Here is a 12,310-nt window from a genome sequence, read left to right as displayed (position 1 = left end):
AGTGAAATATTTTAGATATAGGCAAGCACAGAGCTTAATATATTAATGACATATTTAATTCGCCTTATCTGTACACCGTTTGCCTCACAAGCGTGAGAGTTCTTGAGGCTTAAAAATATAAACAGCACTTCGTTTGTATCTGCGGGTTCTAAAAAGAAATAAAACTGATTGCTGGGCTAGCTGGTGCATAGTCACATAAAGGAAAGGTTAATAGCGCGAAAAGACACTCACAAATAGGCACAAACAGACACAAAGGACCGGCGCTGACTCCAACTTTTTTCTCAGAACACCACATACAAACTTTTTCTTCAACCTCCAAATGCTCCCACAAAGTCAGCAACAAAGTCATCACAGAATTTTAGGCCAACCCTACCTACCAACATTTAACAGTCAACCTTTACTACTATACAGCGAGAGAGATGGTTCACTAACACATTTTGAACCAAGTCTTTATATACGAGGCTTCTAGCAGCTCACGGGCAAGACTATCCCTGCTCCTGCCAACAATCTTAATTTCTTTGAACTTGGGTTCACATTTTGTCTTGAAATCGCACGATTTGCAATGAACAGGTAGATGCAAATTTTGATTGTATTTTAGAGAGCGCATATGTTCTGCAGCCCTATCGTTGACACAACGCCCAGTTTGCCGAATGTGTACCTTTCCACAGGTTGAGGGTATTTTGGTAAATAAACCCTGTGGCGCATTTCACAATGGGCTTGACATGCTTTTTTGTGCAGCCTTGTCTTCAACCGTCATTGCCCATGACTCGTCCGCACATGCCAGCCAACTTTTTGAGGGCCGAGAAGACCATTCTGACACCGTATTTGTTGGCCACCTTCTTCATATTATGTGCCACCTTATGTATATAGGGGGCAACAATAGGTCTGGAGCAAATCTTCCCGTCATAGTGTCTTTTTTGCAGACGTTTGTGCCCCTTCATATTCTGCAACAGGGACTCTGTAACGGCTACCGCTAGGTGTTCAGGATATCCCACTAATAAAATGTGTATGCTGGCCCTATCGGCCAAGAGTTTGTAAGTATTTATTGCCTTATGATTCTGCGCACTCCAAGATTATTAAGCGAGCGATCACGATGCAGGCGTTAAAGTGTGCTTTACAAATATGTTGTTGTCACTTGATAAAACAGAGCTTCGATAACCAGATGACAAGGCTTCTATCAGCGAGATATCCTGAACCCCTAGCGGTAGCCGTTACGGAGTCCCTGTTGCAGAACATGAAGGGGCACAGGCGTTTGCAAAAGAAGACACTATGACGGGATGATTGGATCCAGACCTGTTGTGGCCCCTTATATACATAAGGTGGCACATAATACAAAGAAGGTCGACAACAAATACGGTGTCAGAATGGCCGTTACGGAGTCCCTGTTGCAGAATATGAAGGGATACAACGTTTGCAAAAAAAGACACCATGACGGGATGATTGGATCTCGACCTATTGTTGCTCCTTATATACATAAGGGGGCACATAATATAAAGAAGGTCGCCAACAAATACGGTGTCAGAATGGTCTTCTACGCCCCCAAACGTTGGCTGGAATGTGCGGACGAGTCATGGGCAATGCTGGTCGAAGACAACGCTGCACAAAAAAAGCATGAGTGGGCTTGGCAGCACTGGTTCAACGACAATGACCAACCCTATTCTGTTCTTCGCCCAGGTGCTGCTGATTTGGCCTGCTCTAGGCCAGGCCAGCGACGCACTCACGGTGAAGCAAGACAACCTTGCTTGTAACTAACCCGCCAACTGTATTCATCGTGCGCTTTTTCCCGCGAAATTGCCGGCGGTTGACGAACTCACCTGGACAGCGCAAGGGACAAAGACATCAACGCAGGGGGCGTCTTCTTCTTACCGGGAACTTCGTCGCACCGTAAGTGAGCTTGGCAGCACTGGTTCAATGACAATGACCTATATTCCGTTCCTCGCCCAGGTTGGCGAACAGCGTTCAGTATCTTCTATAACAGACGGCTGTCGTGGTCTGCTAGTGCTGCCGAGCCCTCAGGCACTTTGTGTTTTTATTGCTGACATTTGGGATACAATGGTGCTGTTGATATTGTGTAGCGGAGTCATTGAAATGAATCCTTGTCCAACGTAGAGAGAGATGTTTGAGCTGCTACTTGAAGGCTAAACTGTCTTGCGAAGCGACATGGACCATTTAAAATGGCAAGTAAGCAGGATGGAAAAATTATTCAGCAGCATCCAGCAGTCACTAACGCAGTTGGAAAAAGTGCTTCATGACACCACATAGTTTTCGGATACCAGTGAGCAATTTCAAACTAGCTTGCAGTCAATCGAAGAAGTTATGACCTTTCAATCTAGGAAACTGACTGATTTAGAAGACCGTAGTCGGTGATCGAATCTAGTCATTTATAGTATAGCTAAAAGCCATGATGAGACAGCCGTCATTAAAAGAAAAATTTGATAAAGAAGTCTACAGTGATGAACTTAATGTGAAAGCCGAGTCTATTGGGCGCATTCACAAGCTTGGAAAGCAAACCGGGAAAAGACCAGCCATAATATATCTCCAGAATTTTGCTGAAAAGAAAGCAATACAAGAAACATAGTGAAACTGAAAGGGTCTGGTATTTTCATTTAAAATGACTATTCCCATTCAGCTCTTAAGAAACGCAAACTCCTATGGGAGAGTGCAAAGGCAGAAAGGGATGCTAAAAAGAAAGTTGTTCTAGTGTATGATAGGCTAAAAATTGAAAAAGATGTTTTCTTGGGGATGAAACACAAAACAGGTGCGTTCAGATTACGAATAGTCATGTTACGGAATCTCAAGCTGTAGAATGCGCGGAATCTGAGACATGACGTCACTATGAAGTTCATAAGAAACATGTACTTCTGCTGAACATAAATGCTCGTAGTGTCACAAATAAAACAAGCTTTCTTGAAATAGCATTACTGCAACATATCCCCCCCATCACCGTATAAACCGAAACATGGCTTCGCAACGAAATAAGCGATGACGAAATTTTTTCACCCTAATATCAGATATTTCGAAATGACAGGTCATCTAGGGGTGGTGCTGTGGCTGTGCTGATTAAGAATCAAATAGATGCTTTCATGCTAGACTTTGCTGATGATCTGGAACGTTTGTATATAAGACTCACATGCTGATAGTTTCATTGTGTACACTGTCTACAGGCCTCCGGATTCGCCACTTAGCTATTCAAGGAACCTGCAAGTGAGTGCATATGTCACAATTTGAAAAGAGCCGAGTCCTTCTATTTTTGGGGATTTTTATTTACCTGGGGTTAATAGGGAGCTACATCAAAAATGTTCGCATCACAACCGAAGTACCGATTTCAGCTTGATATAATGCTAGCTCATGATTTGATTCAAGTGGTGGATAAGCCAACGCGTGTACAGGGTTCGAGCAGACCTGTATGAGATTTAGTATTTGTAAAACGGGGTATCACTGAATATTCCATGCATGTTGAGTAGGGGCTCTCTGGTAATTACCTTATGGGGGTTTCATTTTCTCTTTCAGCCCTTAAAAATGCCAAAATTGCTAGAATGAATTATTTAAAGATTACTCCCATGCCAATGACGCCTTAATCGTCGAACATATCGAAAGCTGTCTGCCTGAATTCGATGACAGACGTCTGCGTCCTGAGGAATCAATTTAAGCGCATGTGCCACTACTGCATTGGTACATTTGTGCCGAGAAAACGAACGAAAGTTAACAAGAGACACCCTGAATAACACGCGATATCATACACCAGAAGCGCAAAATAAAACGTTTAAAGAAACAACGATCGCAACTTGGCGTCATCAAAAAAATACAGGAGACTCTCGCGCAATCAGTCCGTGTTTTTAAAAATCACTATTTTACGACGTCTTTGCCGAACTTTATAAAGAACGCACCAGAGAAGTTCTGCAATTATATAAGCGGAGAAAGACTGTTTTGTCTAAGATATTTCCGCATTCCTAATCACTCTTCTGGCGCTGTCATGGGGCCGGACTGGATTACCGAGGTTTTAGCTGGCCTTGGCCACGCTAGTGACCCCGGCGTTCTTCGTTTTCTTCTCCCGAGCTCCGACAAGCCTTGCCGCGTCCCAGTGCCGTGTCACTGTGAATAAACCCAGCTTCTAACCTTCTTGCTGTTTGCCGGTGACATTTGGTTGAGCCGCCGGGTATCATCCCACGTACAGTCGAGCGCGATTTGAAGGTTATCGCGCGAGCGTCGACCGGGTACATGAACAGCACCATGGCCCAGAATTCTCTGCCGAGGCGAGGGAGGTATCAAGCCAGCTTCCCTCACTCTTTTTGCTGTTCCTTTAGTAGCCGTCACTAACTGCTGGGACATCACTTTCATTTTTTTTTTCGTTTGGTTTGGACGAACAGGCAGTTATCGTTGTGAGCACGACGTATTCTTCGGTATTATCTGAAATTGGACACTTTATCGCAACAAATGGAAAGCTTAGAATAGAGAGAAAGGGCGGTGAGTATGTCGCGGGGGTGATGGTTGCTGCATGGAACAGCGAACGAGGGAGAGAAGAGTGCGAAATCATGATTTTTCCTGTTCCAAACCCGGCCGCCAGGTGCCTGGAGTGCAAAGCTGGTCGACGCTCGCGCGATAACCTTCAAATCGCGCTCGACTGTACAGTCGAGCGCGCTTTAAAGGTTATCGCGCGAACGTCAAGTAGCCTAGCGCTCTAGGCACCTGGCGGCCGTTTTTGGAACAGGAGAAATCATGATTTTGCACTATTCTTTCCTTCGTTTGCTGTTACATAGAACAAACATCAGCCCCGCGACAAATTCACCGCCCTTTCTCTTTATTCTAAGCTTTCCATTTGTTGCGATAAAGTGTCGAATTTCAGATAATAACGAAAAATACGTCGCGCGCGCTACGATCACTGCCTGTTTGCCGAACACACACACAAAAAAAAACCGATAGCCCAGCATGGAGTGACGGCTGCTTAAGGAATAGCAAAAAGAGGGAGGGAAGCTGGCCTTTTACCTCCCTCGCCTCGGCAAAGAATTCTGGGCCATGGCCCTGTTCGAGTTCTCGGTCGACGCTCGCGCGATAACCTTCAAATTGCGGTCGACTGTACGCTAAATTCGAAGGCACCTTTGAAGCCAATTCGGAGTGCGTGGACAAAACACCTGTCCACGAGGCAAGCCGTCATCTGCGAGGCCTATAGCCAGAGTTCAGCGTCGTGCGAACACCTCCAAGAGCCATGACGTCCACTTCGGGTAGCCATTCTCCTCAGTAGGCCGGAGCGGCGCCGCCGTTTGTCCTACACGCACCTCGGTCACCACCTTCGTTCCATGGCGATAGGTTCGAGGACGTTGAAGAGTGGTTGGCCAGCTTCGACCATGTGGCGGGCTTCAACCAGTGGGACGGTGAGCACAAGCTGCGAAACGTCGAATTCGCATTGCTGGATTCGGCCAAAACGTGGTACGAGAATCACGAAGCTTCTTTTACCACCAGGGAAGCTTTTCGCCGAGTGTTGTTGGCGACATTCCGTAACGACGAGAGGAAAGAGAGAGCCAAGCTCGCCCTGCATTCAAGATCGCAGCAGCCAAATGAAAGTGTTGGTATGTTTATTGAAGACATAACGCGACTATTCAATCGGCCTGATCCAGCTATGCCCGAGGCCAGGAAGGTACGACACCTAATGCGGGGTGTAGAGGAGCAGTTGTTTGCCGGACTTGCCCGAAAACCTCCGACAACTGTGGCGGAATTTACGAAAGAGGCAGCGGGTATGGAGCGCTCCTTACAAGAGCGGAGCGCGCAGTACACACGACTTGCTTCTGTAGCAACCGCTCATTACTGCCCGACTACGTCGCTGCCCGCTGAGGAACTTCGAGAGTTCGTGCGGAACATTGTGCGTGAATAGCTCCAGAAACTACGCTTCGAAGCTTCCCAGGCAGGCGTCGCTGCAGGAGCGCACGTGGTCCGGGATGAAATCCGGCGAGTGGTGCAGCCACGTCCAGTAGCCCCGCAACCGGAGCCCTACATAATGACTTACAGCGAGGTACTACGAAAACCTGTGCCTGTGCCACAAGCTATTTTAACGCGGTAGCGTTAAGGAGCTCGTGTCGCAGAAAAGCCGGTGTCGTCGGCGTCCAGTGAGCGATAAATCCCGGCATGCACTTCATAAATAAACATGCACTTCATAAATAAAAAGCAAGTTCCAAGATGGGCTGGGTGGGAATCGAACCAGGGTCTCCGGAGTGTGAGAAGGAAACGCTACCACTCAGCCACGAGTTCTTTTTTTTTATTTATTGCCATACTTTGACAAACACTGCACACACACAAAAAAAATCTTCATTCAATCTTGACACTAGCAACCTGCCAGAGCTGCTTGACAGGCCTTGTCTTGTTTAAAATTCTTTGAGCAGGCTCAAATTTTTCATCCTGGGTAGCCAATCGGGGTTACATGATTGTGATTTCACCACTTGCACGAATCTGTGCACATTCTCCTGAAAGTACATGCGGGCCGGTCGCGCGTCTGGGTCGCAGTAATAACCCGCCATCCTGGAGCGCCATATACTATGGAGGCCCCAGAGCATTACTTGGTCCAACGGGAAACCATCCTCATTTTGAATGGCCAAAAATCTGATGCCGTACGGATTAAGTGGAAACTCTTTTTTAATGGTTCTTTGTAAAACATCCCAAAGATACACCCCCTCCCAACAGTGAAGATATACATGATCAATTGTTTCGGGCACTTTGAATATTAGGCAATGCGTACCCCATGGTAAAAATAAACCTTTCCCCTCTAAGAACTTTTTAACTGGCAGTGTTTCTGTATGTAATTTGAAGAAGAAAGTTTTTATTCCTGGCTGCACTTGCATTCTTTTAACTCTTTTCAACACGTCCCCACCGTTGCCTCCATTGTACATGGCTCTGTGCACTGGCACTGGAAAAACAACATCACACAGGTCACCGTATAGCTTTTTCCGCTTCACTTCACTTAAGAATTCTGTCGAAAAACGCGCTGTAAGAAATTTCACGCTGTCAGCCACTTCTCTAAAATAACCGAAGATTCTCCCTGGTAAACTCTTGGTACCCACAACAAAATCAGGCAAAGCACGGTTCAATCTTAGTTGGCACACAGTTCTTAAGAAAGGGTCACTAACATCTCGGAAGAAGAAAAACCTGTTGACAAGCTGGCAGAGAAATAGATGTCCCAGCCCGAGACCACCGTCTTTCACACTTCGAAACAAGTTCGTCCGCTTGCACCGTTCCCAGCTCGATGACCAAACAAACACAGCTAGAATACGATGTATCTTCTGTACATTTACCTGGGAACAGTGCAACACTTGCATGACATACCAGAGTTTGCTTAAAAAGAACACATTGCACACCGTTGCTCTTGCAAAAATTGATAAATATGCCTCCTTCCATCTATCTGCTTTTTCCTGTATTTCGTTCAGTTGTCCTTTCCAGTATGCATCACTGTCCCTGTAGCTGTTAAATGGAACTCCTAAGTATTTTGTGGGGGTTGTTACCCAGGGCACATTTGCATAAAACTCTGGGGTCGATGGCCAATTGCCATGCCAAAATCCCTGACACTTTGACCAGTTCACTTTGCTTCCGGTTCCCTTCCTGAAACTGTCGACACACAGCACTGCCTCGCGTATACTATGCTGATCCACAGCACAGACCGCTAGGTCATCCGCACATGCGAGCAACTTGACTTCAGCTGCCTGCAACTTAAAACCTTTAACTGCCTCGTTTTGGATAATGTTCACACATAGTGTCTCTATGTAGATGGCTGGCAAACAAAAGTGGACTGAGCGGGCAGCCCTGGCGTACCGAGCGTTGCACCTGAATGGGGGCCCCCAGACTCTTGTTAATGATTAATCTAGTAGTGCATCCACGGTACGCCATGGCCGCGCCCTCTCTGATTACTGAACCTAGGTTCACGTGATCCAGAATACACAGCAATATTTCGTGGGCTACACAGTCGAAAGCCTTTTCGAGGTCCAGTTGGAGGATGGCTACACAATTATCCATTAGTTCACTACACTCGAGCACCGATCTTGCAGTGTGTATATTTGTCATAATTGATCTCCCCTTTATACCACACGTTTGGTGAGGACCCACAATATTTGTAATAACTGACTGCAATCTTCTAGCTAACACTTTCATCAATATTTTGTAATCTACGTTTGTCAAAGCAATTGGCCTATATGCTGTGACTTGCTTCAGCTTTTCCTCGTCATTTGTCTTGGGAATAATAATAGTATGAGATAGTCCGAAAGATTGCGGCAATCTATTCACTGCATAGGCTTCATGGAAGAGCGCTGTCAATATTGGAACTACTTCGTTCTTAAATTCTTTATAAAAAGCCGCACTTAGGCCGTCTGGCCCAGGCGACTTTCCCATATTTACATCTTCGATCGCTTTTTCTACCTCAATTTCTGTGATTGGCATCTCCAATCTTTTTCTTCTTAGCCTCGTCTAGTCGCGGCATAGCTGCAAGAAACGTTTGTTTGAAAGCTTTCATGTCGACCACATTTTTGCGGAACAGTTCCTGATAATATTGGAAGAAACCATGCCTGATATGATATTCGTCCGACGATAGCACGCCGCCCCATTCGATCTTATCAATGCGGTTTTTCTCGGCATGAGCCTTTTCAATTCCCAGTGCCCTTTTCGATGGCGTCTCGCCCATGGCCCAATTTTCCGCTCTTGCACGCACTAACGCTCCTCGGTATCTGTCTTCTTCTATCAGGTTGATCTGTTCTTTTATATTTCGAATATCCTCTATCCATCTGCCGGGTGCCTTACATTCCTGTTCGTGTAGTTTTGCGAGCGAAGCCTTCAGCTGGGTTTCTGTAATTTTCTTCTCGTACAGCAGGCAACTGGATCTGTCAATCTGTCATTCTACTTCCGGACGCCGAAGCGAACGGTCGCAGAATCATGTGCTCCAGCGGAGCGGCGATAGCGGCCCTTTCCAGCCGCGGAAACAGGCTCGAGGACATGTATGATAGCGAATATCAGATTATTCTGCCAACTTTGCCCACCGGACGCGTTGTTTTTAACACGCTTTTTTTGCATGGCGATGTGCGAGTCAGGCCATACAGGGTCGAGGATTTCCGCGACGCCCTTGTCAACGCTGGTGCCCTCCCTGACGTTGTGGCGTTGGGGGCGTATCAGATCAACCAAGTTTGGGCGGTCACGTTAAGCAGCACAGAAGCAACGAAGAAATTGGCTGCTTTCAAGGAACTCGAAGTTAAGGGACGCCGTTGCCTCATTATCGATCCCGAGGACCAACAGGTGAAGCTGCGACTTCACTGGATGTTGCACGGTGTGGCAGATGACGACATCCGGACGGCTTTTGCTGTGTTTGGGAAGGTGACCGAGGTGACCCGGGAGAGGTGGAGAGTTCAAGGCGTCAGGGAGAAGGGGTCCACCACGAGGACTGTGCTCCTGAAATTGAAACCCGGCATTAAGGTCGATGACTTACCTCACCAGCTGCGAGTGGCCGGAGAGCTGGCCCTTGTCGTGGTGCCTGGGCGAGCGATGCAGTGCCTGCGCTGCCGCGGTACCGGTCACGTTCGACGAGAATGCAAGGTGCCGCGTTGTCCAAAGTGTAGACGCTACGGTCATGGCGAGGCTGCCTGTGTGCTTTCGTACGCTTCGGCCGCGGGACATGGAACCGCGGAACGGTCGGCGGAGCTCACCGTGGACGTGGTCGAGGCGGAGGAGGCGGCGAAGGGTGCCGGAGAGGTGCGAACGCAGACATGGGAGACGGATTCGTCGGTGGACTCGGCAGAAAGCGGCAATGCTGCGAGGGATGTGGGGAGAGCGGACTCTGCACCTGAGCTCCCTAGCAATGAAGAAGGCACGTCACTTGAGCCGGCAAACGGTATGGAACAGGATAATGGGGAGGAACACTCGGACACCAGCGGTGTTCGTAAGCCAGGCGTCCCAGCCCCAGCCAAGCGATCCCACACACAGTCCGAACCCGAAGGTAACCAGGCGTCAGCCCCCAGTGTCGACGAGCCACCAGCAAAAACGGGGCAATCCCGGCGGTCCACGCTACGTCCGCGGCCGAACATTTCATCAGAGAGACGGGCAGCGGATAAAGTGCCCCCGCTGCCGGGTCAGCCGCTCGCACCGGACGGGGATGGATCCAACGACGGCGTCTAGCAACGTGCTAGACGGGAAAGGTAAGCACCATGCTTTTGGTCTCTTCCCCCTTGATGAAAATGGCGCCCGAAACCACCTTAAGAGTAGCCACGTTAAATGTCAGGGGATTGGCAGGCAAAGAGAAGCAGAGCCAGGTGCACCGGCTCTTAACTGACCACGATATTGACGTGCTTGCCGTGCAAGAAACTAAGGTTGATGGGGAGGAAGAGACCGGGAGCATGGTGCGACGTTTCACGGCTAGATTTTACGCCATTGTTAGCCACGCAGTTGGGTCGTCAAAAAGCTGCCTGGTCTGGTTGTAAAGGGCTACTCCTCATGCTCTTCTGGACGGTGTGTAGTGGCTGATTGTGTATACAGTGGTGTTGAATGGCGCATTATTTGTGTGTACGCTCCTAACTGTGGGGAGGAAAGAACAGTGTTTTTCGAGAATGTTATGTAGCAGTTAAGTACGGAAAGGCAGGTAGTATTGCTGGGCGATTTTAACTGTGTACTGAATGCTCGAGACAAAACCAGCACACGCGGATTCAGAGACAAGAGCACTGAAATGTTATGCCAGTTAATAAGCGAATTAAATATGGAGGATGTGGCTGATTGCTTGGAAGGACCGCGTGCCGTTCAGTACACGCACTTCCAAGGTTCTAGCCACGCGCGTCTGGACAGAATTTACGCGTCGCTGGATTTGATTCCTTCATGCAATGAATACCGAGTTGTGCCTATGACATTCACGGATCACTGTTTGGTGCCGTGCTTATTCGCCACCAAAAAACGAAGCAATGCATTTAGCTGGGAGGTATGGAAATTGAACAATCAATTGCTTAAGGATGATGCCTTTAGACGCGTGGTATGGAATGAATTAATTAAAGTGAGGCCAGGGACTTTGCTCGAAATCTGGAAACAGTGGGAGTTGTGCAAGGAACAGATTAAAATTAAAATCTCAGCCACGAGTTCGATGCTTGAAAGCGGTACAAAAGCGCTTCTGGCGAATGCGGTGTTGCCTTAGAAACATGCCGTAGAACGTTATACTGCAGTGTATATTGGTAATTATGAGCATGTTACTTACAGAAGTCGCAGTTAACGAGTAACGAAGTACGTTTCCGCTACATTTCTTCTGCGCTCTGCGCACATGCAGAGCCATCTTGCGGCAAACACAGAAGAACCCCTCCTCGCAATGTGCGGCGCTGCCCCGACACGTGGCGCGCCACTCGCCCCTGACGTTTCGCCGTGCACCCTCACAGGTTGTAGAATCAAGCGTCTTTCCTTTCTTTAGATTACTGTCTTCGCTCACCCGCTTTTTTCTGTTGCTGCTTTACATCCTTTGCAGTACCAAGTCAAACCTGTGCCCATCCCATAGCAGGAATTCAGGACCGTCAACAGTTAAGCACACCTGCGGCGAACGCGAAACAACCGGCCATTGTGCTACCACTGCGGGGAGCCCGGCCACGTTCGGCGCGACGGCCCCTACCGCCAGATGTGTTTCAGGGGTTTTTCTCCCGAAGCACCTCGACCTTGCTATGGTGAGTGACCGCAGGAGATTGAGCACTACTTGACCGCTAACGTGCAGCCCCCGACTGCACACCAACGCCAGTCCCGATCCCCGTCTCCAAGGAGGTTCTCTTCTCCAGTTCAGAGGCACGTCCTCACAGTGGGAAAACTAAAGACGGCATCCTCCGGGGGTAGAGCCGCCGTAGCTGTACAGAGTCAAGAGCCTCCACCCGACGATTTGCCGCGACGTGCTGACCGACGGCGACTCGACCCGACGAGCCTACTGACCAGCTGCGAAAAATTGGTTTCCGCTGAAATAACAGTAACCGCCGACAGCCGTAACGTGAATGCACTCGTGGACACTCGCGCTAATTTTTCGGTAATGAGAAGCCGGCTAGCCACGAACCTCAGAAAGGGTTTGACACCTTGGACTGGGTCGCAGATCCGGACAGCTGGCGGCCATGTGGTGACACTGATTGGTGCCTGTACCTCGCGAATACAGATCCGAAGCGCAAACTTCCCCGGCTGCTTCGCTATGCTCTCCGTGTGCTCCAAAGACCTGATATTCGGTTTGGATTTTCTCCGCGAGTATGACGCTGTGATCGACTTTAAGGACCTGCACACCTGCGGCGCGACACCGCTCAGCGAACCATGTTGAACGCTCTTCTGACCTTTCAGGCACTGTCATGCTGGC

The sequence above is a fragment of the Amblyomma maculatum genome, chromosome 6, assembly GCF_055883805.1.
Source record: "Amblyomma maculatum isolate TAMU_Amacu chromosome 6, ASM5588380v1, whole genome shotgun sequence".
Classification (NCBI taxonomy): domain Eukaryota; kingdom Metazoa; phylum Arthropoda; class Arachnida; order Ixodida; family Ixodidae; genus Amblyomma; species Amblyomma maculatum.
This window is presented reverse-complemented; position numbering follows the sequence as displayed.